Source organism: Neovison vison, chromosome 9 (assembly GCF_020171115.1).
Source record: "Neovison vison isolate M4711 chromosome 9, ASM_NN_V1, whole genome shotgun sequence".
Taxonomy (NCBI): domain Eukaryota; kingdom Metazoa; phylum Chordata; class Mammalia; order Carnivora; family Mustelidae; genus Neogale; species Neogale vison.
In genome coordinates, this window is record NC_058099.1 from 77,531,977 (window position 1) to 77,552,378 (window position 20,402).

At 43.9% G+C, this 20,402-nt stretch overlaps 1 protein-coding gene across 3 annotated transcripts in view; it reads left to right on the forward strand.

The window, feature by feature from the left end:
* Window positions 1–20,402, forward strand: part of FRMD3 (FERM domain containing 3) — a 318,301-nt gene that overhangs the window by 9,813 nt on the left and 288,086 nt on the right. Inside the window, exon 1 of one of the 3 annotated variants that reach the window (XM_044265821.1) lies at window positions 13,596–13,616. The exons of the other annotated variants lie outside the window; for them this stretch is intronic. The gene's annotated coding sequence lies outside the window, so the exon portion shown is untranslated. Of the gene's footprint in view, window positions 1–13,595; window positions 13,617–20,402 lie in introns of those variants that run through there. 3 annotated transcript variants of the gene reach the window in all.

The following is a 20,402-nucleotide window of genomic DNA, read 5'->3' on the forward strand; positions in this document are numbered from 1 at the left end:
AGCCAATATTGCCTGGAAGCTCCCGGAGGAATAGGGAACCCAGCTGTCCTCACTTGCGAAGGACCCCAAGGGACAGTGATCCTGGAGGACAATGGAAAATACATTCGAGGTGTAACATAAGCTTTGAAGCTGTTTGTTTTGGTGGATTTCCCTGAAGATTCAGGAGGGAAAGAGGGGATAACTTTAGAAAAATAAATGAAATTTATTCTTTTTTTTTTTTAAATATTTTATTTATTTGACAGAGAGAAATCACAAGTAGACGGAGGCAGGCAGAGAGAGAGAGAGGGAAGCAGGCTCCCTGCTGAGCAGAGAGCCCGATGCGGGACTCGATCCCAGGACCCCGAGATCATGACCTGAGCCGAAGGCAGCGGCTTAACCCACTGAGCCACCCAGGCGCCCAATGAAATTTATTCTAAGAGGAAAGAATAATGACGTAGATCAAGCAGTTTCCACTGCCCCCCCCCAAATGAATTAGTGAAGTTTTTTGAAATAATACTGATAAGCATTTCAAAAATATTTCCATATGCCAAGTACAGAGCTGGGAACTAAATAGAAATAGAAAAAATTATCAGCCATTAAGAAGCTCCCAGTCATTTGGGGGAAGAGAGATAAGATAGTGTGGTACAAGGACAAAACCACAGCCGTAGGGACAGGTATGGGGAAGTGGAGGACCAGGAGGGGGCATTTGTGTCAGGCTCGGGCATCAGTAAGTATTTCTGGTATAGATGAACTTGATTAATAATTAAAGGACAAGTGGAAATCAATTCTTTGAAGGAGGAGAAAAAGGCATTTAGGCATTTCAAATAAGGTGAGCCTTTGCTTGGGATAAAACCCTGAGCATGAAACAGCATGATCAGATACAGAAATGAAATGAAGGGAGGGTCTGGGATGAAGTCCCGGGGCTTTGGTTTCCGTAACAAAGGTAATGGCCGTACCCCCGAAGGAGAGACAGAACTGGCCACGTAATTTTGGGGGCCCAGTGCAAAGTGAAAATATGGAACCCTTTGTTCAAAAATGAAGAATTTCAAGAAAACCAAGTGCAGGGCCCTTTTGAGCATGGGCGATTCATCCAGGAAGCTGGCCCTGAGACCATCGAATAAAGGAGAGACAGGTTGGGGGAGGTGATGGTGAGATTCATTTTGGGCTCTTCACTTTGAGGAGCTTGTGGGACACCTGAGTGGAGAAATCCCAGCTGGAAATAAGCAGGAAAGTCAGCAGAGAGGTCTGGCATGGAGACACCAATCAGGGGATCCTTTGTGTTCATGCAAATAGTGGTAGAAGCCATGTGGGTTTGTGAATGAAACCATCAGGATGGGTCTTTTTTGTCTATCTTTCTGCTTGGAACATCCCTGTAGATCAAACCAATGAATTCTGAGCTCTGGAATTCTCTCCAAGAGTACTTGATCATTTGAACTTTGTAAGGCAACTTTGACCAGAGTAGGAGCTTCTCCATTTTCTTCTGCAAGTAGGCCACACAAATCAGAGTTACCGGGGGAAAAACATTTTTGTGCTCTTCATCCTCATTTCTTTGCTTGGACTATTGAATGAGTAAAGTCCCCTCTCAGCTGGAAGCTTCTGATTACAAAGCATAGGATTTGCACGCTACGGAAGTCACCCTTGACGGTGTCATGACCATTAAATAGATAATACATTTTAAAATCTTTTCAACCTTGTACATAATTAAAGTAAACATGTTGTATGAGGAGCAACTTTACAAGTTATGTTGTAAGAATTGATCTTTTATTCAATATTAATTTATATCTTAGAGATCTCCTTTAGCAAATTTTTTTTTGTACTTAGTTCCCAGGGGATTATTGTGAATTTTAATTAAAGTGAATTCAAGTTCTGTAAAACTACTCCAAGAAATAATCTATGATGAGTAATGTAATGACTTGGATCTTAGGTGTACAGTAGAGTTTTTGTCTGAATATATATATCTATGAATCTTGCTAAGGTTTGAAGTATGATTATTTTGTAGCAGGGGAAAGCAATTAGTATGTTAACCGATTAGGGTCTGGCTTATTATCTCTCCCTTTACAGGTGTAATTTTTGCTTTAAGACACTAGGTCTTGCTGGTCCACATTGTTCAAGAAAAGATTGAACCAGGGTCTTGACATATAAACTGAAAATTCAAACACAGTATCATTTACTAATGGATTGGTAATAAAAATAAGCAGGTGTAAACTATCAGTAACTACTGAGACTTATTAATAGAAGAGGGGACAAAAGCCTATTTAATAAGTTGGCTAATGATTCCTCCTTGATGTTACTAGCTGATGTTTTTGGGGGCTGGTCTGTGTATGTATTGTTGCTCATTGTTCTGAAAATAACACTCGTCCTTGTGATCTGATCTGTATCCGTATGTAGGTGTTATCTGCAATGGTGTGATGGTGTTGGGTATTTACTGTTCTTTGTTTAGTAGCATTCTTTCCCTTCCCTCATATGCCTCTTGATATCCTTGAGTAGTATGTTAATAACGTGCATTAGCTAGTTGATTCAATTGTGATCCAGAGAGGTGATGTGATTTGCCTGAGGTCACATACTTAGCAAAATTAGGATGGGACCTGGTATCTTGAATTTTAAGTTTGCTCCTAAACTTATACTACATACTATTATCTTGATTTTGAATCTTCTTTGGTAGTCTAAATGATGTGATTCTTTTTCACTGGAAACTTTCTTTCTTTCTTTTTTGTTTAAGATTTTATTTATTTATTAGGGGGTGAGCATGTGAGTGAGGGGAGGGGCAGAAGGAGAGGTAGAGATTATCAAGCAGATGCCATCTGAGCACAGAGCCCACCATGGGACTTGATTTCACGACCCTGAGATCATAACTTGAGCCAAAATCAAGAGTCTGCTGCTCAACCTACTGAGCCACCCAGGTGCCCCTCATTGGCAACTTTCCTAATAGCAAAGGGGAAAACCATACACTGACCAGAAAGCATATTGACACTTTAGAACTGCCATCCAAGGACACAGTTTTAGTTCTTCTCTACTTTCTTTTAGTCAACATGTCATTCAGCCTATAGCTACATGAAAATTGTGACCAACTTACTATGTATTTATGCATATATTGCCATGTAACATAATTAGATCATTGAAAGATACCTTCCCTTTCTCTTCACATGTTGGTATAGACATAGCTTGTAGTTTGAAATTTCAAAGGAACTCCTAAAAATTGAAAGGGGGAAGAAAAAGAGGAAGGATGATGTCAATAGAATTTTCTTTCTGTCTTGTATGGTAATTTACCTTCTAGTTTTGAAACTGACTCTGGAAGCTGAGATCTTAGCAAGGCCAGACGATGGTATTTAGAGCTCTTCTGGAAACGTAGGAAAACAAAGCATTTGTTAGTTAGGCAAGAGCCATATCCTTGTCAGTCTCTCTTTGTTTTGAAAGCTGAGGCGGAATAAGAGCTCTCGAGTTGGGCGGAAGAAATACTCCGTAGCACCTGGAGTCCTGTCAAGGGTAACTTCACCTCTTGGGTTCCCGAACCTCAAAGGAGAGGCCCTTCTGCCGAGGGCCATCATGGCACAGGGAATAGTAGGGGCACCTTGAAAGGCACCTTTTGTCTCCAGGTTTGGAGACATCGTTTCTCCGAGTGTAGGTGGCACCTTCTTGATTCAGTGCTGATTAAAAGGAAAAAGAAAAGGAGAAAAAGTTGTAGAGTGGATTCAAGGGCAGCTGTGAAGTCTGAGTTTGCAACGCTAGCAGCAGTGTGGTAATTTGAGAAGAGCAAATTAGAAGAACAAAGCAGATTTTAATCATATGCCACAGAGAGGAAGGTGGCTTAGGTTTATCTCCAAATTGTACCTCCATTAGAGAAAGGGAGGCTTTTAATGCTATTATCCAATATTTATTGTTAAAGATTTCTTTCTTCTTTCTCCCCAGTCTTTCTTTAATACACTCACTGGGTGGGGAATGCCAGCCTTTGTATTGAGCGGTGGTTAAATATAAAACTTTTTTTTTTTTTTTTAGTGTTGTGGGAAATGGAGAGAGAGAAAGAGAAAGAGAGACTTGGAGAGAAAAGAAGAGACAGGGAGAGACAGAGAGAGAGAGAGAGAGAAGTTGTGGGAGAGATCATTGATTTTGAGATTCAAGGTCTTTATTCTTTAGGAAACTTTGGTGTGAAGGTAAAATTGAATATTAAGAAAGCATTTCCTGGGGCGCCTGGGTGGCTCAGTGGGTTAAGCCGCTGCCTTCGGCTCAGGTCATGATCTCAGGGTCCTGGGATCGAGTCCCGCATCAGGCTCTCTGCTCAGCAGGGAGCCTGCTTCCTCCTCTCTCTCTCTGCCTGCCTCTCTGCCTACTTGTGATCTCTCTCTGTCAAATAAATAAATGAAATCTTAAAAAAAAAAAAAAAGCATTTCCTCCCATTTTTCCAGCCCCCGTCTGTCCATCCATGCATCCACCCATCTGTTCATTCGTCTATCAACCTATCTACCCATTCAGCCACCTACCCTCCAACAAGCATTTATCGAGCACCCCAGTTAAGGACTGGCCTGAGTATTAGAGATACAGAGTTAGATAAAAATGTGGTCCTTTGCAGCCCAGTGGGGAAGATGCATATATAAACAGATTCAAGTTGGTACAGCTGATAGGAGGACACCAGGATATTGTGGGAGCCCTTAGACTCCAACAGGAAGGAAGGTCTGTCCTTCCTCTGATCTCTGCTTGCTTTCCTCCAAAGTCACTACCCCAAAGGATATTCTTAGAAAGGGATCACTGATACTTCCTTACTCACATTTACTTGCGAATAAGAACATCTTTGAGAACTTTGCTCTTCATGCAGATATCTTAGCCAAAGTTGTACCTTGCTGTAAAATGTGATTTCAAGAGAAGTCACAAACTCCCTTTGCTGCTTCTTACCAGATTTTCACCTACCAGGTGTCCCCCATACAGAAATTCTGGAGTAGCCACGGGGCTCCTTCTTGCCTGAGAAGGAGAGGGAAGGCTTTCTGGAGATGATGTCTCAAATGAGTTTTAAAGAGAAGGTAGGCATTGTCTGGCCAGTAAATTGGGGGAGTGTGTTCAGAAGGGGTACCACTAGGGAAGGAAGGGCATTCTAGCAGAAGACTGAGCATAGGCAAAGGCACGGTGTTTGTGGGAAGCTAATAGAAATGCAGTATGGGGGTGCCTGGGTGGTCAGTGGGTTATGCCTCTGCCTTCGGCTCAGGTCATGGTCTCAGGATCCTGGGATCGAGCCCTGTGTTGAGCTCTCTGCTCAGCAGGGAGCATGCTTCCCTCTCTCTGTCTGCCTCTCTGTTTACTTGTGCTCTCTCTGTCAAATAAACAAATAAAATCTTAAAAAAAAAAAAAAAAAGGAAATGCAGTGTGGTTTTATGTATCCACAGAGAGGTGTGTTCTATGCAGTGGAAAGTTGACAGTTACCAGCATAGACGGTGTAGACAGTAGGGTGGAGAGTTGGAGTTGAGAAAACCATATGGCTACTGTTTGCTGGGCAGTGGTTGAGGCGTGGTTTGCCTGGGCCAGAATGACCTGGAGTGGAGAACTGTTTGGCAGCTTAGCTTTACTTCTAGAGCTGGAGGTAAGGCGCACTGGGTGCTTTATCACAGGCTTCGAAGGCTTCAGTGCTTCCTGAAAAGCATCACCCCAAACACTGAAGTTTTCAAGTTCTTAGGGAAAGTTTTAAACTTTTATGTGTCACTGAGATGGTAATGGTTCCATGACCTTCAGTGATCCCAGTGGTAAAGCAAAGTCTGCCTTTCTTTCTTCTTCCCTCCCTCCCTCCCTCCCTCCTTCCCACCCTCCCTTCTTTCCTTCCTTACTTTTTAAAGATTTTGTTTATGTATTTGACCGAGAGAGACACAGCCAGAAAGGGGACATAAGCAGGGGAAGTGGGAGAGGGAGAAGCAGGCGTCCCGCTGAGCAGGAAGCAGGGAGCCTGATGTGGGGCTCCATCCCATGACCCGGGGATCATGACCTGAGCCTAAGGCAGGCACCTAACAGCTGAGCGACCCAGGTGCCCTGCAAGTCTTTCTTAATTAGGGATCAGGAAACTGACAGCCTTTCCAGGGCAACTCACCCTGTTAGGGTAGTCCTGAGCCCAGCCAGGGAGGGCCTGATGGGAATCGTTGTGGGGGTTCTAGGAAGTGAGTGTTGAACAGAAGTGAGATGATTTGAAAAAGCCCTCCTTCTGCACTTCAGACAAGCATTGTCCAATAGAGCTTTTGTGCTGCTGAAACTGATTTCTGTCTATGCCGTCCAACTTGGTGGGCACTAGCTGTCGTGGCTGTTGAGCTTGTAAAATGTGACGTATGTGCCTGAGAAACTGAACTCTGATGTTACTTCATTTTTATTCATTAAATATCTCAATCTAGATAGCTACACGTGCTTGTGGTTATCGTATTGGATGACACAGCTTAGCATCTTTGCAGTGACTAACTCTGGAAGGAGAGAGGAATTGAGAGTCCAGTGGGGGCGGGCAATGCCTGGAAGCCTTCTTGCTTGTCTGTATGTACTTCTGTGCCATTTGAACTTTTGGTAAGCCCATGGTTTGTAGCTTTGTAATTTTAAAAGCACAAGACATTTTGAGCAAGATCTGTGTGCCTTTATTCTCTTAGAAGACTTAGAAAATTGGGAAGGAGTTTTGATTTTTAGTTCAAGAACTACACCCTTCGGGACGCCTGGGTGGCTCAGTTGGTTGGACGACTGCCTTTGGCTCAGGGCGTGATCCTGGAGTCCCGGGATCGAGTCCCACATCGGGCTCCCAGCCCCATGGGGAGTCTGCTTCGCTCTCTGACCTTCTCCTCGCTCATGCTCTCTCACTGTCTCTCTCTCTCAAATAAATAAATAAAAAATCTTTAAAAAAAAAAAAAAAAAAAAAGAACTACACCCTTCTTGGGAGCGCTGGAAACCCAGAGCAGAGAAGACACTTACTTGCCCTATGAGTGACCAGCAGGGCTGGGGCCCAGAGATCCAGATCCATTTTCATTGTTCTTTCGACTTCGAGATAAGGCCTGGTTCCTGTGAGCTCAGTCAGTGTTGCTATTTTTTTTCTCTGTACCTAGAAATAAGTGACATACAATGCCTTAGGTTCAAATTCCACTGTTCATTGCTGATGTATGGGAAAGAGGTTGACTTTTGCATGTTAATCTTGCTTTTCTGTTGATGTTTTCAGATCTTCTACATAGACAGTCATGTCACCTGCAAACAAAGACAGTTTTATTACTTCCTTCCCGTTTCTTTTGTTGCCTTTTTGCATTGGCAAGGACATCCTGTACCACGTTGAAAAGGACTTGTGAGAAGGGACATCATTGCCTTGTCCCTATCTTAGTGGGAAAACTTAAGCATTTCTCACCATTGAGTATGATGTTAGCTGTAGGGTTTTTTGTGAAATTTTTTATCAAGTTGAAAAAATTCCCCTGTATTCCTAGTTTACTGAAAATTTTTTTTGTATCATGAGTGCTATTGGATGTTGTCATATGCTTTTGCTGAATTTATTGATTCATGAGATTAAAATTTTTTTAAATTAATTAAATTATTTATTTGACAGAGAGAGAGAGAGAGAGAGAGATCATAAGTAGGCAGAGAGGCAGGCAGATCGAGTGGGGGAAGCAGGCTCCCCTCTGAGCAGAGAGCCTCATGCGGGGCTCGATCCCAGGCCCCTGAGATCATGACCTGAGCTGAAGGCAGCGGCTTTACCCACTGAGCCACTCAGGTGCCCTTAATTTTTTTTTTTTTTTAGCTTGTTGTGATGGATTACATTATTGATTTTTGAACGTCGAACCTGTCTGGTATACCTGGGATATGTCTCACTTGGTTGTGACGTGTAATTCTTTTTAGACTTTTAAAAGTTATTTATTTATTTATTGGACAGACAGAGATCACAAGCAGGCAGAGAGGCAGGCAGAGAGAGAGGGGGAAGCAGGCTCCCCACCGAGCAGAGAGCCCGACGTGGGGTTTGATCCCAGGACCCTGAGATCATGACCGGAGCCAAAGGGAGAGGCTCAACCCGCTGAGCCTCCCAGGTGCCCCATGTGACTTGTAATTCTTTTTATATGTGTTGGATCATGCAGTGATTTAGAGAAAGGAAATTAACTCCTAAAACTTCTAATTATTGATAAATAAACAGTGCCTCTCAAATCAGCAGTTTTCCCTCCATCATTTATTTTGGAGATAATATATTTTATCTTTAATAATTATTGCAGAACACCTAGTAAAAGCTCAAATCATACAAAAGACTACCCAGTGAAAAATAAATCTTTTTACATCTGCCCTCAGATGTACTCTTCAGAGGTCACCACTTACCACAGATTTTTTTTTCTTTGGTGCATCTTTCCAGAATTTTCTGTTTCCTTTCAGAATTTTCTGTTTCCTTTCAGAAAACAGTACTGACCACCTTTTTTTTTTTTTTCAATTTATTTATTTTCAGAAAAACATTATTCATTATTTTTTCACCACCTTTTATTAAGGAGTAAATACAGCCTCGTTGGGGATGTGGTTTGTATGGGCCACATGACCTAGAGAATTGTTTTCTAGGGCTACGTTGGTTACACTTCTCGAACTAGGGGTAAGATGTGGTTTTGTTTTTGTTTGTTTGCCTCAGGCTCTGTATGCTTCCAGAAATGTTGGAGCCGACTTTATGTTTCTCTAAGCTCCTTTGTTCTCTTTGGCGGTCTTGCACGTATGCGCTGGATGGTAGAGGGTCACCTCTGGGGTTGGAGCGTCCTTACCTCTTTTTCCATCCTGTCATCTCAGTTCCCTCCGCTGTCGTGTGACTGGAATAAATGTTCTTCCCCTTCTCTGTGTGCCTCCCTGTCCTGCACACTTAGGATGTCTTGAAAGAGGACCTTTCCTCCCAAGGGTCCTGTTTAAAATTCTACTCCCTCAGTGATGTGTGAAGAACAGTCAGAGACGTTGAAAGACATCTGACGCGTGACATTCCTTCCGGAGAACGGTGACTTACTTAGATCCCAGAGGACCCCGGAGCCTGAGGGGCAAGAAGAAAGGAGGCCTGGCCTCTGGGAGGAGAGCAGAAAGGGAAGAGACTTCTCAGATAGTGTGTGAATGTGTCTTGCCGTGAAGGCTTTGGTTGGATCTATGACCCGGCTGCATCCCGTGCTCAGTTTTTGGAGGGCCTAGAAAGATTTCCCCATGGATCCATTGATCAGCCAGGAAACCTTTAACAAAGCAACAGAATTTTCATGCCCCCATGCACACTAGCTAAGGCTTCTCTCTAAAGTGCCACTCCAAATCACAATGCTCCTGGTCACATTTGTCGTAGCACCTGTGGCTGATTATTAATTTGTTCATTGCTTTGTTCATTGCTGTGTGTGTCTGTCTTCCCCACCATACTGGCAGCTCTGCGAGCTGAGGGATGCGGCTGTATCCCAGTGTCTAGAACATGCCCACTGCCTGGGACGTTGTAGGTGCTGAGAACAAACACTGGTTAGCTAAAAGACTACATAAGTGCACACTCTTTACCAGATCAGAAGACAGTGATTGCTACCATTTGTTGAGCACTGGTTGTGGGCCAGCCCCCCTGTCAAGCACCTTTTATCTTGTTTATCTTATTATTTAAAGGTTAGGAAGATGGGTCACTGAGATACATCCAGTCCCAAATCAACAGTACACCTGGTGGGCCGGATTTGAACCCTGTTCAAGACCCCTAATTTCAGTAAATGAAGGTATAATCCCCAGAGATGTCAGCGTTGGGCAGAGACGTCAGGAAGGGGGAACCTGCCCACAGCAGGAGGTTTCTGCCTTCCAGATGGGTGCCAGGGGCTCAGAAGCAGACCAGGCCCCTGCTCCTCAGGGATTTAGATGGAGACACCCCCACAGCTCGCCAGCATGGTCCTGTGGAGCAGGTTGATCCCTGATGGGGGTTCCAGGTAGATGTTCTGAGCAGTTGTGAATTATTTAGATGTGAGGCAGAAACAGTTCCTGGCATTGAACCCTAATGAGAACTGTGCATGAGATTAAAGTCAAGAGATTCAGCGGTTAGTTATTTTTCTGTTAATGAATGAGGGGAGAGAAAGCAACCCTTCAGCCATCAGCCATATGGTTCACCTTTGTTCTCAGTCTTTCCTGGCTTTTCAACGGGCCCCACAGGACATGTGAGTCTCTTTATTTTGGTTACGTTGTATTTAGCAAAATACCCAAGAGTCATTTTCACCATTCTGGGTGGCCACGGATGGCTCATTTCCATCCATTTTCCTACCAAGAGAGCGCCATGCAAGAGAGATCAGAGGCCTAATGAGCGCCCTCATCATGGCGAACGAACTCCCTCATGGCTGAGCCGTCTCCAGGCCTCACTAGCTGTCCTGCCTCATGGGGTCTTATGCTATTTGAGGGTCACTTGAGCCTCTTGCTATGAATCTGTACAGTGCATTATATTTTGTGAAATTTTTTATATTCACTTTACTGGTCCTTTTCTCAGTAAGTCATTAAGTAGGGAAGGAAGAGAACTCAGAGGAATCCAGGCCCAACACCCCTGGTTATCCTAGAGAGTTAGTCCTGGCCAGGGTGACCTTCTTAAGAGGGACAAAGCGCATCTTCTTTTTCTTTTTTTGTTCCTTAACGAGGGTTGGTGCTATTCATTGTCTCTCACATCTTATTTTTTTTTAAACAGCTTCATTGGGATATAATACACATACCATACAATTTAACCATTTATTTATTTGTTTATTTAAAAAATATTTTATTTATTTATTTTACAGAGAGAGAGAGAGAGCGTGAGTGTGGATGAGTAGGGGGAGGGGTGGAGGGAGAGGGAGAAGCAGACTCCCTGCTGAGTGTGGAGCCCGATGCAGTGCTTGATCCCAGGACCCTGGGATCATGATTGGACCTGTAGTCAGACTCTCAACCAACTGAGCCACCCAGGAGTCCTTTAATTCACCCATTTAAAGTGATTACACATTTTATATGTAACTCTGTGATAGCGTATATCACAGAATTGTACAGTCATCACCAGACTCAAACTTAGAACGTTTCATCACCCCCCAGAAGAAACCCCAGACCTCTTAGCTGTCACTCCCTCAACCCCAGTCCTAAGCAACTGCTGATTGACTCTCTGTCTCTATCATATGATTCGGGCCTGGCGTCTGAATTAGCTGCACGTTTTCTGGCTTCTTTGTGTTGCAGTGTGTATCCATGCTTCGCTTCTGTTCATTGCCAAGTTGTATTCCATTGTTTGTTTACCCGTTTGTTGGTGGGGGGGCGTTTGGGTCATCTCCAGGTTTTGGCTAGTACGGATAATGTTGCTAGGAAGATTGTACAAGTTTTTATGTGGACATTTGTTTTCATTTAACTCAGAGCAGCATGGCTGGGGCGTGTGGTGACTCTGTGTTTACCTTTTTGAGGGACTGGCAGTTAACCGCAGTGACTGCGCCATTTTACATTCCCTCCCGGAAGTGTCCAAGGGTTCCAGTGACTCCACATGCTCACCAGTAACACTTGTTACTGCTGACTTTTTTTTTTTTTTTTCCACTTTTTGATCTTTGTCACCATGTAGGTGTGAGGTGGTGAAGCGGATTTGCATTCTGGCTTGGGTTTGTCTTTCCCTGATGGTATCAACCAGTCTCTGGACAATACATTTTTCCTAGGCTGCTAGACGTTCTGTTGGGGGTTAACCCTTGAACAGGTGAGGATAGCTTGGCTGTTTCTGGAGCCCATTTCTCCTTAGGTGGCCTCACGTCCATGGGATGTCCCTCACCCTTGAGCGTCTCTACCTGGATGGCTGTTGGGTGGTGGTTTGTGACTGAGTCACGGCCCACGCCTTCCCTCAGTAAGCCACCTTCAGAGCTGGCCTTCTGCTTTATGGCCATTTTTCCTACCACACCATCCACAAGACAAATGAAAGAAGTGCAATTTGCTTTTTAAAGTCAGTTGCAGAAGTGATCCCGTCATTTCTACCACTGAAGTTACAACAGTCTTGAAGGTCATGGCATTTTGTTGAAGACCCTGTACATCAAGCCCACAGCGGAGAAGAAGGGGTGTGTTTTCCAAGACATGAATAGGTTAGCAGAGCCAAATCCTTAGGGTATTTCATTTTTTTGAATGTAATTTTTTGAAATTAAGCTCTTCATTTTGAGATGTAGATTCATACCCAGTTGTGAAAAATATTACCGAGAGATCCCATCCTTGGAACTGTTTAACTGTGGGAGGAAATGATTTACTGAGGGACTGGAAAGTAAGTCTGGAAGAGTGCCAAGAATTCGAACTATTTCTGCCGCCATCATTTCCTGCTTTTCCCAGGACGAGGACTCACGACCCAACCTTCAAACGAGCTGCTCCGAGGAGGGGTTATTTATTGACAGAGGCTATTCCGCTTTGCGATTTATTTTGGCTTAAAGTGGACACACCTAATAAAACTATCTCTCCTTTCTCATCCCCGTTCTTAAGGGTTGGATGCTAATGTTGAATCTTTTCAGTCTGTTGAATCAATGGCTGCCCATAATCCACTGAACTTTTAAAGGAAATTAAGCCTTCCAAAGATCTCATTTTAACTTAGACCTATGCACACGGGGGAAATCAAAATCCTCTCAATGAGGCAAAGAGTATAAATGAGTTAAAGGTGATAACATTGGTTTGTGAAATACTGGTGTATCATTTAAGTGTGATGCCCTCATTAATCCGTGCATATTTATAAAGTTACAAGTCTGTGTTAGGTATTGCTTGAGGTGCTAGGGATACAGTTAGAGAACCAGACGCATGGAAATCTCTCCCTCATGGAGCTTATATTCTCTAGAATATAATTAATATATGTAATATCTTTTCTAGAACAATATCATACTGTAAATTGTATCCCCAGGACTTACCTTAAAAATGGAAGTTTGTACCTTTTGACCCCCTTCACTTATTTCTCCCACCCGCAGCTCACTAACTCTAATAACCGTTAATCTGTGCTCTTCATCTGTGGGGTTTTGTTTTGTTTGGTAAGTGAGATCATACAGTATTTGTCATTTTCTGTCTCTTATTCCACTTAGCATAGGTCCATTCATGTTGTAAATGGTGGGATTTCCCTCTTTCTCATGGCTGAATTATATTCCTCTGTGTGTGTGTGTGTGTGTGTGTGTGTGTGTGTGTGTATACCACATTTTCTTTATTCATTTACTTGTCAATAGACACTTAGGTTGTTTTCAGGTCATGGCTCTTATGAATGGTGCTGTAATGGCATGGGGTTACAAGTATCTTTTTGAGGTAGTGGATTATATGGTAGGCCCTGTGGATATCTGTGGGGTAGAACATTCCAAGCAGAAGCAACAGCCAGTGCAATGGCCCTGAGGTAGGTTTGTGACTGACTTGAGAGAACAGTAAGAGTTGACTGAACAAGTCAAAGAGTAGATGAGGTGGGAAGAGGTGGTAGGACCCATCTGATGGGGCTTTGTAAGCCAAAGTAAACTTAATACGTGTTGATTAAGAATGTTCAGAAGATTAATCACTGAACTTTTTTTTTTAAGAACTGAAGCATGACATGCATGCAGAGAAGTATGCAAAATTATAAATCTACAGCATGACAGACTTTTATAAAGTGAGCACTCTTGGATGACAGCACCTAGTTCCAGAAACACAGCATGGGGGCACCTCAGGAGCCCTCCTTGGGCCTCCCTCTCAGGCACTTCTCCCAGAGAACGACTGCCATCCTGGCTTCTTACACCGTAAGTTAGTCATGCTTATTGTTGAATTTCATATAATTTTCCATGAAAAGCCTTTGCGGTCTGCACTCTGCTGTCTTCTTGCATCTGGTCCCCCCCTTATGCTTAGCATTCTGTTTTTGAGATTCCTCCTTGTTGCTGCATATAGTTAGAATTCTGTAATTGTCATTGACATATGGAAGTCAGTTGTATGAATATGATATTATTTTGTTACTTAAAAAAAGCTTTTTTGTATTTATTTATTTGAGAGAGAGAGGAGAGGGGCAGAAGGAGAAGGAGCGAGAGAATCTGAAGTCATTTCTGGGCTCAGCTGGTTCCTACGACCCTGAGATCGTGACCTGAGCCAAAGTCAAAAGTCGGACGTTTAACCAACTGAGCCACCCAGGCGCTCCAAGTTACTTTTCCTACTGTTGTTTCCACTTTGGGCCATCACAACCTGCTTTGTTAGCTTCAGCTTTTTTTTTTACTTTTAAATAAATAATGAACTCCTAAGTGTCACAGAGCCAGCCAAATAGTTAGGGGATTTTGGAATGTTTGGAAAACAGTTGCAAATGTTGGAAACGAGATAGGCCTAACCATTCCCAGATTTGTCCAGGGATGAGGTTGTCGGCTTCCCGTGGCAGCTCAAGAGGTCAGAGCCGGCCAGCAGTGCAGCTGCCCACAGGCCCAGCTGTGCAGTGGGCGTATGTCATGAACTGGCGTGGTTTCCTTAAGCCATCACTGGGACACTCTACCTTTCCCTTTGACATTGCTCCAGCAGATGTTTGTCTGTCTGTTCCAGAATGAGGCTCCTGTGTGGAGGGTCCGCTTCCATGGCCATGGTCCATGGGGTCAAGGAGACCTGTGTCTTTTACACCTGTAAACCCATGATGCAGGAAAACTATATTTTTTTAGGCCATACTCTTCCCACATCCAAGTAAGGACATAGACAGTGCAAGGTGGAATCTGCCCAGAGAAGGAAAGACGTTTGAGAGTGTTCTTCTTGAGGTGCCCAAGCACTACTACCCTGAGCAGATCCCTTTTTGATGATTTTGAAACTGACCTTTACGGGAACTTGGTCCTTGTGCTGAAAATGCAGACCAGGTGTACTCTGCAGCTGTGGAGTCATGAGGTAGAAATCTGATCGCTTTTTTTAGGAGGAGGTTGGTGGCTCTCCCATTTCTCCCTGCCCCTTTGGGTCACCTGTCCTGTCACCCCTCTGCTCAGCCAGCGTGTGCTCCCCACCGCCATCTGCGAGCAGTCCTTTCAGTCAGCAACATGACCTCAGCTTCCCATCTGGTGGCCTCAGCCCTTGGTTCATCTTGGAATACAACCCCAACACAAATGGGGCTTCTGCAGTCTCTGTGTCCTTCTTGAGAACTTCTCGATTCAGCTGGAGGGGGACATTCCTCCTTGTGGACTCATTCTAAACTGAGGAGGCTAAGAAGGCAAGCAGGTAGACTGAGGAAATTAGTAGGATAAAGAAAGCAGGAGAGAAGGCAGCCTTCTAAGTCTGTAATTCCTAGTGTTCTCACCTGTTTATAGAGATATGCTGTATTTTCCCAGTAACAAGGCTATTTCGAGACTGTACCATTGCTACTATGAGAATTGTGGTAAAATACTGCTCTCATGGTGCATTATTGTGGGAGGGGTGTTCTCCTTCCTCCATGTGGGAGAAATTTTTGTGGCAGGAATAGATACCTGGCACAGGATGGATGCGTGGAAATTGTTTGCTGAAAGAATTAGTAGGGAAAGTATGTCTTTGAATGTCTTATAGCAACTCTGATGTTTTGCTATATTGGGGTCTCCTGAACCCAATATTGCTTGCAACCCAATATTGTTTGACTGCCTCAGTCTGACAACCCAACGTCTCCTAGACTTCCTGTCATTCCTTCATTCACTTGTTTATTTATTTATCAAAAATTACTGTGAAAGGTAGTACAAGAGGATCTTGGGAAACAGCAGTGAACAAGATAATATAAGCTCATCGGGATTATATGTGAGAGGGGAGAGGCTGACAATAACCAAGCATTTACACAAAAAAATTTTTTGACAGATGATGTTGAATTCTATGTGGAAAATAAAGTGGATAAGGGGGATTAGAGAATGAAGTAGAGTAAGGAAGAGGTAGTGTTCTTTACGGAGTGGTCTGGGAAGATCTCGCTCACCAGATAAGGTGATAATTTGAACAGGGCCTGAGGGAAGTGAAGATAGAGGCAAGTGGATATCTGGGGAAAAAAAAAAAAAAACATTCCAGGAAAATAAAAGAGGTTGAAAGGTCTTGAGACTGAAGAGAGTGTGGTTTGTTTAAGGAGCATGAAGGAGTAGAGTGATCAAGAGGAGAGGCCGGGAGAGGAGTCCCCAGAGGTGATGGTGGGTCGACACTGAAGGTCTTATAGGTCACCAGAAGTGTTGTAGAAGCCATTGGAAAGTTTTGGTAGAGGATGGCATGGTCAGACCTATGTCTTCTAAGAGGATAGTTCAGCTGCTATGTTGAAGATAGGCTCAGGGGGACAGAACAAGAGTTGGAAGACCCGTAAGGAGGCTGGTGTGCGACTCCAGGTGAGAGACGTTCCCTTGTGTGGCGAGAAGCCTTGAACACCCAAGGCTTCCAGAATGTTTAGTGGTCCAGAATACACTATTCTACTTTTGTGTGAATTTCAAGCCTAGGAATGAACACCATCTTGGCTTTGCAGAAAGAGGTAGTGAGGGCTTCCTTGGGCTGCAGGCCCCTATGCCCTTCCCCTCTGAGGGCCATCACCCAGAACACAAACTCCAGCAAAGCGGTGTGGCATCTGGGTGTCATCAGCCCTTGGTGCGCCCCTGAATTCACAGTAGGTCCCCAAGTATATCCTTTTCCTTCACCTTCATTCCACCAGCTGCAGAGCAGCCCCCTCCTCTAAGCAGTGAAAGAGTTTCGCCCAGCGTAGTCACGCAGAGCATCCACAAGCAAGGGTTCCTCCTTTCCCTTCTTGCCAAAATAAGTTTTGGCCTTTTCTTCCTTTCTTTTTTAATTGAAATATAATTTACGTATAAGATTGTGTGGATTTTAGGTATACAACATATTGAGTTGATTTGATACATTTATATATTGCCATATGATTACCACCATTTACATAGTAGTTAGCTAACAACTCTGTCACGTCACATAACTATCATTTCTTTCTTTCTTTCTTTTTTTTTTTGGTGGCGAAAACATTGAAGATCTAGTCTCTTAACGATTTTGAAGTCTGTAATAGACAATATTATTGGCTCTAGTCACTCTGTTTGGCTTAGCTCTCCAGAACTTCTACATCATCTAGTCATAAGTTTGTATCCTTAAACAGCATCCCTCCCATTCCCCATCCCTGGTCCTTGGTAACCTCCATTCTACTCTTTGTTTTTATGAGTTCAGCTTTTTTAGATTTCACATATTAGCAATATTATATCATGTCTTTTCTGTGTCTGACTTATTTCATTTAGCATGACGCCCTCAAGATCCTCCATCCATGGTGTTGCAAATGCCTCCTTTCTCATTGCTGGATAGTATCCCACTGTATATATACATATACCTTATCTTCTTTATTCTTTCGACCATTGATGGACACTTAGGTTGTTTCCGTACCTTAGCTGTTGTGAATAATGCTGTGATAAACAAGGGAGTACAGATATCTTTCAATATCTTGTTTTCACTTTCTTTGAATATATGCCCAGAAGCTGGGTCCTATAGTAGTTCTATTTTAATTTTTTTTAAAGATTTTATTTATTTATTTGACACAGAGAGAGATCACAAGTAGGCAGAGAGGCAGGCAGAGAGAGAGGAAGAAGCAGGCTCCCTGCTGAGCAGAGAGCTCGATGCGGGACCCGATCCCAGGACCCTGAGATCATGACCTGAACCGAAGGCAGAGGCTTAACCCACTGAGCCACCCAGGAGCCCCTCTATTTTAATTTTTTGAGGGACAGGCCTCCATACTGTTTTCCATAGTGATTGAGCCAACATTCCCACCAAAAGTGCACGAGGGTCCCTTTTCTCCACATCCTCGCTGACACTTGTGACCTCTTGTCTTCTTATGATAGCCATTCTACCAGGTGTGAGGTGGAGTTGGGCCATTTCTGGCCATGACTTCGATGGAGTCAATGGTGGTGCTGCTTTCCTCAGACTTCTCTGGGTCTGGACTCACCTCTTTCACTTTGCTGCTGGAGGCGGCTCTCCTGGGTGTCGGCCATTGCAAGCCTTACGTGGAGCTTACAGTGCTTCACTTCCGCCTTTGGATTCTGTATTGCTTCTCTGTTGCTGTGTAACACGACTGCATCCTGAGCGCCTTAAAGCAGCACCCTTTCCTCAGCTCTGGAGGCCAGAAGTCTGGTGGGCTCATCTGGATTCTGTGCTCAGGGAATCGAAAAGCCTCGGTCAAGCTTGTGCTGGGCTGGGCTTTTAGCCCTAGGCTCAGAGAAAGAATCTGTTTCCAAGGCCATTCATGTTGGCCGTAGACTCCACTGCTTGGTCCACGTAGGACTGAAGTCCCCATTTTCTTGGCTCTTGGCTCTTGGCTGGGAGGTACCCTCAGCTTCTAGAGGTCACCCACATTCATTGTCACGCAGCCCCCTCCATCTTCAAGCCGGCAGTGGTGCACCACATCCCTCTCATGCTTTGACTCTCTGCTCTTCGAGTCTCTTCTGCTACCAGCTGGAGAAAGCTGTCTGTTTTTTAGGGCTCATGCGATTATGTTTGGCTCACCTGGCTAATCCAAGGACAGTCTCTCCATCTGGAGGTCAGCTGCGCCATGTCGCATATGAAGTGAACTCTCCTCATATAGTTCTGGGGATTGGACAGGACATCACTGGAAATTTAGAAATTCCACCTACCTTGACAGATTCTTTTGCTTCAGTATAAGTAGTATTCAGCTACCTGTCTTGCCCTCATGACTGGTGTAACTTGGTAGTTACTACAGAGCTTTTATGTCCGGGACTCAAGTTCTATCTTTTTTTAGGGAGACTATTGGCATTCTGAAGCCACTCAATGCCCCACGACCCAACCTAACAATCAGAATTCAGCGCCTAGTGTTTCTTTTGACTCTGAATGGCAGGGAACCCAGGAAATTCCGGCTTATTATGTCATTATATGATCATTACAGCTTCTCGTTAAGGCTAATGTTTTGAGGCCTGAGATAGGGTGCTTTTGGAGTTTGATTAGAGTCTTCTGAATCATAAAGCATGAGTAACTTCTAATGTTCCTGTGAACCTGCTTATATCCATCACAGCCAATTTTCTTTTCTTTTCTTTTTATTTTAGGATTTTACTTATTTATTTATTTGTCAGAGAGAGAGAGAGAGAGCACAAGCAGGCAGAGTAGGAGGCAGAGGCAGAGAGAGAAGCAGGCTCCCTGCTGAGCAAGGAGCCTGAAGCGGGACTTGATCCTAGGACCCTGGGATCATGACCACAGCCGAAGGCAGCAGCTTAAACAACTGAGCCACCCAGGGATCCCCATCACAGCCAATTTTCTGATAACTTACCAAGTCCGCTGGAAGCTCCCACGATTGTGAACCCATTATCTTATAATGCGGTGTATTCTGTTCTTGGACAGGTCTTTTTCTTCAAAAATTCTTGGCCCATGTTGGCTTCTTTCTGATTTTCACCCAGCATAACCATTTATGGCCTAGAGCCACATGACTTTTTTCTCTTATAAATTATGGTTATTCACAGGGTGCCTGGATGGCTCAGTCATTAAGCATCTGCCTTCGGCTGAGGTCATGATCCCGGGGTCCTGGGATCGAGCCCAGCATCGGGCTTCCTGCTCCGCGGAAAGCCTGCTTCTCCCTCTCCCACTCCCTCTGCTTGTGTTCCCTCTCTCGCTGTGTCCCTCTCTGTCAAATAAATAAGTAAATAAATAAATAAAATCTGCAAAAAAATTATGGTTATTCAGACATGTGTAGAGGCAGATATCAAGTCTTGGAATATCTCTTCCCCAACTAGACTCCAGCTCTGATGAGCAACCCAGCACATAATGTTCACTTCTGGCGCTGGACATACCTTCCGAATGTGGGCTCTGTCAAGGGTGGGAAGCTTCCCTGTTGTACTCACCTGCGTTTCTCTGGCTCCCAGCACATGTCATCGTCCGTAGGAGGTACCAGTAAATATTTATTGATGCCCTCTCCTTTGGAAATGAGGTGTCTGCCCAGTAGACATTGTTCAGTCTCGTGAGCCATCCCCAGTCTGCCTGGAAACAGTGAATGTTTTCTGTCTTAAATCCTTTCCAGGACCAGGTGCATAAATAGATAAATAAAACCAGTTAATGATTCAGGCACTTGAGAGAAGTTGCTTTCCTAAGTAACAAATTTTGGTGCTTGATTTAAATTGTCCCTCATTCAGAGCTGCGTCGAGAAGGAGGTAAATCCTTCACAAGAGAAAAAAGGATCACATTAAACTTGGAATTGGTTTTCCTTCTCCTGTCTCATAAGTGCAGGGAGTCATTTAATCAGATGCCTCTCTCGATGCGGGCACTTGTTCCAGAGCTGGAAATGAACCCCCACTAACAATAAGAAATTCCTCCCAAGAAAAATAGATGTGATTGCCTTGCTGTTGGGTACATGGCAATCACCTTATTAGAGGCAACAAATCTGGGTCTTCGTGATGGGTATCTGCTGCACTATTCGAACATTACTGCTTGGTTGAAAATGCGTGGCTTTGTATAATATAGTTATCGACACACTGGTCTCATTTTTCTACGGGAAAAATGTAGGTAATTTTATCTGCAAGAAATTGCAAATTATAGCCACTAGCTTGGGAGCTCAGCTCCATAAAACCTGAATGTATTATAATGCTCCCATGAAA